This window comes from Bemisia tabaci, chromosome 1 (assembly GCF_918797505.1).
Source record: "Bemisia tabaci chromosome 1, PGI_BMITA_v3".
Taxonomy (NCBI): domain Eukaryota; kingdom Metazoa; phylum Arthropoda; class Insecta; order Hemiptera; family Aleyrodidae; genus Bemisia; species Bemisia tabaci.
The window spans coordinates 45,436,368-45,442,434 of NC_092793.1; positions in this window are offsets into that span (position 1 = coordinate 45,436,368).

Genomic DNA, 6,067 nt, shown 5'->3' on the forward strand with positions numbered 1-6,067 from the left:
TATGCATGCGCTTGATTTAGTATTTATCTTTGAAATTGTAACCTGATCTTGTTTTGTTGAAATAACTCAAAATTGCTCCTGAGGCGTTATTATTCATAATTATACATAACACTATCGGAAGCCAAGGTCATCGTCGTAACTTTGTATAATTTTAGTTAATATGTATAGAGCAGGTTTTCCCAAAAAAATCTACAGTTTTTCTAACTTTCCCACGAGAATTTTTTATATTTTATGTAAATGCTTCTGTCTTAGTTTTTTTGTATTTTGCCTGCGTGACATTTGCAAATTGAAGATGCTCCGGCTTTGCAAAGGCTGCATTGAGTTGATTTTGGCGCCTTGATGCAACTTTTCGTGTTCCACGTGTGCGTGCCGAATTTTCAGAAATATAAGAAACCGCCTGACACTTTCTTTCACTCCCTTCTGAGAGATTCCTAAGAAACCTCGCGAATAACTGAATGCCTATGTAGGAGAACCATTTTTCCCTCAAGCCTTTCTTTACCAAGAAAAATCTCGTTCTCTGATTTGGCAACGAATTTCAGATTTTCATGGTGGGCCTTTTGCTCCCAGTTTTGAACCGAGGTAAGCAAGGTAGATAGCTACCAAATCCAAGTCATGATAAGGATTTTTTTATACCCACCCTTAGAAATATGTGTTGAACAAACTTCGATGGATATCGTTGCCGAGGAATGCCCTGTCTTAATCAGTTAATCATGTCTCTTTTCAAAATATCTACACATCTATCGATCGGGGTCGTTCTTTGAAACACTCTTTAGAGAAATTGATAGAAAATCAATTTTAAAATTTATTTACATGACGTGAATCACATAAAGTATTAATTTTCCTCAATTTCTTGTGTGTTAGGTACTTATCATTTTCGTGCGTAGTAATCGTTATGAAATCCGTCGGTGGGTCAGTTCCTCTAGCCTATATCTTTCGATCAAAGTATAGCTCTCGAAGTGACTTCACGTGACGCCACTGTAGGAGCTCTACTTTGATCGTATGATACGAGCTTTTGCCGAATGTGTGTATTGGAATTGAATTGCTACCAATTTCACGGACTGGGCAAAAACATCGCCGGATAATGGCGAAAGTGCGAACTGTCCAGTTCCCGAACTGCGCAACTCATCAACTCTCGCGTGAGATTGTTCGTAGCCAGCTGAATTTCAATGTTATGAAGTAGGTGATTTTAAGATCGTATTTTAAGGAGAATAAGAAGAAAAAAAACCTGCGACAAGTATTGAAAGGTTTTTACGTCACCTACCTACAGAATTATGGGACTATTCTAGTTGGAGTTGGTCAACTTGCCTTTGAGCTGTTTTCACATTCATTTTGATCCGAAACCCCTCTCTATTTATATCGATTTAGTAATATTAAAAGTCTACTTCATTTTTATTTAAAAAGTAGATAGATACTTCCTAACTTTTTAAAATATTTCTTCTCCCTTCGTCCTCCCTTTTCCTTATTATATTCGCAGCTTTCACTGCTCAAAGGTGTGTACGTAAAGTAATAGGTATGAAAATCCCTCCTTACGAAACCTTGTGATAAGATTGACACTTGCCGGTGCGCCGCAAACCGGTGTAGACGGACTTCGAGTAAAAATCGCGATTTTAAACGAAACACTTCATACGATTCCTCAAAAATTGGCAACGTTACCGAGTGCATGCCGCGCGATGCGATTCGTTACGTAAGTAACTGATTTGTCGACGTGCTAACTCGCAAAACTGCACGTCCTACCAGTGCAGCATCACCATTTATCCCAAGCAGTTGACACACTTGACAGAACTCGACTGATTTCTTTTTAAATCTCTTTCTCTTCTTGCTACCCTTGCTACCTGTTCTACCGCTCTCAGTAAACGAATAAGCACGTACCTAGCATGTAAGCTGCGGCTTATTAAGGAAAAACACAGTGCCTATGAAATAGACTCTTGAAGAAAACCGACATAATACGTTGGCTCGATTATACATGGAGAGGACAAGTTCGATCCATAATTAACACCGCACTTTTTCGGTTCAGGCAATCGAAATTTTCGGTCATAGAATCCAAACTTTAGTCCCTATGACCGGAAAGTTCGGTTAGCCAAATCTATAAGGTCGTTTATGAGCGGAAAAGTTCGGCTACCTGAAACGACAATGTTCGTTATTCAACGTGAAAGAAAGTTAGTCCTTTCAACTGAACTTTTTTCCTTAGTAGATGACGTTTAGCGGAACCGGCCACACGCTCACCTCCATTCTCATTTATATACTTACATTGATTTTCCAAACGCGTAGAGTAAGATTTAATAATTGCATGTTTAGTCCATTCAAATGAGCTCTAAAAAAGGGCAATCGGAGAAAATTATAAAAAATAGAAAGTTTTTTGCGGAAACATGTTGCAATCGGCCACCAGAACAACGTATCTGAAGTTTACCGGGGTCGGCTGTCCGCTAAGGCGACCATTTTGAAAAAAGGTGTGGACCAGTTTTTCTTTGATATCTCAAAAACAATCAATCCTATGGAAACTGACCTTTTATGAAGAGCACAAAATTTCCTATGTGATACACCGCACATTTATTCATTTGTGACTTCCGGTTTACGAGATACTGTGGTGGAGATATCTAAAATAATCTAATTGAATTTTTAGTTTTTTGGAGGTTAAATTGGACAGTTCTCGTAGAATTGCCCATATGTGTTTCATACCGACTAGTGACCGCACTGTGTTTGGCGCGGTGCGGGAAGTATTCCTACAGTCTTATAGCCGCTAATATGATTTTCTCGCCGATCAGCGCCCTGTAATGGACCACTAGACAATGCACGAGTTAAAGGAATCTGATACATGTTTCTTAACCAAAATTTCACGAAAAATACGACTCGCGCAACGAAAATCACTAAAACCAACTCCTAACGAAGATATTAACGTTTTTATTTCACATTGGTTACGAGGAATTTGAACTGCCTGCTCACATGAAACTCAAAACTCTACGTGAGTCAAATCGCGCACTACAATGGTTTCAGCAAGCTGCTCAATCGAGCAATGTTCATTTCCCACCATGTGCTTTTCAAACTATAAGCAATTTGCTGTAGCTGAGCCAAAGCGTCAAGATTGAGGTTGCCAGATTTTTATATCGCAGAGACTGTCATGATAAACGTTTAGCGCGCCATGTGAATCACGTAGAGTATTGAGTTTTCATGAGCGGGTGCTTTGAATCCACGCATCAAGAATCATTAAATATCTTCGTAAGGAGTTGATTTCGGTAATTTTCGTTGTGCGTATCGTGTTTTTCGTGAAATTTTGGACAAGACTCATGTATCAGAATGCTGAAATTCGTACCTTGTCTAGTGGTCCATTGGCGCAATGCGTGAAGTATTCAGTGACTCTTGTAGGCGCTAATACGCTTGTCGCGTCGACCGGCGCGGCGACCGCACTGTGTTGGGCGCAATGCGTGAAGCATTCCTGCACTCTTGGACGCGCTCATCTGCGTTTCGCGACAACCGGAGGTCGCGCACTAGTCGATCGAAAATGCAATGAAAACAAGAAACAGAAGCTGATGCGAGTAAATTTTCATCTTATACATCCAAAAATTCTAAGATATCTGGTGGAAAACTTCCTTATCATTGTATAAACAGGTCTGATAGCCGAAAATGACAATCTTTCGTGGTTTTTTAAAGTTCAATGTTGTTCTTTCACCAGAGCGTCAGTGATAATCAGGCTGATTTTTGCGTTTATTGGCCTGTATTTCAATTACACACACACAAAAAACCCCAATGATAAACCTGTAGAGAGGTTATTTTCGGCTTTCAGACCTATGTTTACATTAATATATCTCTCTAATAAAGATTCAACGACCGGCTGAGACTTAGCCGGTCGTCGCCAATTTCGTTAGGTATTAGATATAGCTTCTACTGTCAAAAAACGCGTTGGAGTTAAAGAAATCCAGCGTGAGCTCAATTTCACCCTTTACAAGTACTTAATTGGACCGAGATCATCAGAAAGGAACCAACCTATACATTTTGAAAACAAATGAGTTAAGAATTTTTTTATGTTTCACTATAGTCGTATGTATTTTCCAGCCAAAAACTAAAGTCGAGAAAAAAAAAATAGTCTGTGTTGAGAGGGGTTAAAATTAATTTTTTTTTGAGCCTTATGGAGAGCTAAAACTTTAAACCTCTTTTTCTCAGTTTCAACTTCATGTGGGTTGGTTCCTCTCCGTTGATCTCGGTCCACCCCTTCTTTGAAAAGCATATTTTCCCAGGCAGTTTAAAGTAAGTACACATGCTGCGAGTGATAAACATACTTATAGCTCAATATACTCGAACTTGAAATGTTAAACACTTAAAGGAGAGATATGACGAACCGTAAGGGTCAAATTACGGTACAGTTGAATTTCTTTTTATACCGATAATGCAGGGTGTAAAGTCCTGTGATGAAAGTAACGTAGATAGGCACTTCAGATACCGCACGAGTATGAATCGGGAGGCTCACGGGACCCACCGACTCTCTTTTGAATCGCACGCAAAAAATGAAGGTCAAAGTGCTCAGTATGTGGAAAAGTTGCGGTGACATATTAACATGACGGACAACAGGATATTGGATCTTCAGTGTTGTATTTGATTTTATTCAATGTTTGATGAAAAAATCTTGATGATTAAGCGTCCAATCTGACGCACTGACTTGGCAGCTCAGATCAATGGACCCATCGAGTGAGGTGTCGTGGTGTTTCTTAGAACCGGTGACGAATTGGTTATTAGTCATGCGCAAGCTGGTTGCCAAAGATTCTCCAACAGAGATTATAATTAAATAGCTTTTTTCGAACAGTGCCCAGTTTTAGGGGGGGGGGGGGGGGGTGTTACATGAAAACGAAAAAAAAACCCTGCGAAGTTTGACGTAAATTTTCGGCGGAGGGAAATTTTTTGACGCTTGTTATTGAGTTCCTAAAATGAGCCTTGTAGCCGGAAATGTGAAACTTCGGTGGTGTAATATAAGCGTTCTTAAACCTCGGAGATTGCACTTTTCGAAACACACAACATTTGAGCCCAACTTTTCCGAGTGTGATGAAAGGAAATATAAATCGATAGAACAAAAATATATGAAAGATGCACTTAATCCTAAAAGAACCATTTTTTCGCAATGGAATGGAATTTTCATTATTTCCAAGTTGGACAATGTTCCAATCAAGATATTCAATTTTATATTCTTACCTATTGGTTGCCTTGTAAAATCAATACTGAGAAATCAAGGAACTCGAGCCGGTGGATCTCTAGATATAATTATCGCGAAGTATTTGCAACCTACAGATCGCAACAAATTGCAATCACAAGGTAAACTAATCGCTACTGCTACTGCATCAGAGTGTTATGTGTGTTGCTTATCTTCCAATTGAAGGAACTCTCTCATATTGACATCCATCGCAATGTGCGGTTGAAATTAGTTGCAATTTTTCATTGCATGCAAATTGCCTATCTTGCTGAGAAATGGAACTCATTTTGTTGATTGTTTAAAATCGCATTAATTGATTGACCTACTGATATGGGAATATTGCAATGGAAAAAATCCAACTTTATTTCATTGAATCGAAATATTTCAATATTTTCAATGCATCGTGTTGCTTGGGCCGCACATTTTTCTGGTATCGCTGATAAACCCATGGTTTTGGTCGGCAGCCTCCCCCCCCCCCTCTTCTAATTTTTGACTTTTTGAGTTTTTTGAATTGAAGAAAAAAACACCATGGATTTGGTGAATGTTTACATCTTGTGTTCTGTATGCAAGGAGGCGCTACCTGCTCGAGCTCATCCGATGTCGAAATCCCGCATCATCAACTGTGGCTCAGCTCTGAGTCCGAGAATCTCAAGTTCGCTCTCGTTCAGAATCACTCTTGCGCCTCAACCATAGGAGCAGGGCTTTAAAATGCCAAGGTCACCAAGTATAGAAGCACCAGAGTCGAGGCACTAACAATATTATCAATAAAATGAATGACCCTGTACCCACGGCCTAGGCTAGCTGATTCACCTCATCAAATATATGTTTCGATCATTTTTCAATTTAATTTCGGACGCGTTTAGCTAGAACATTACCTACATGATGCTTTGCTTT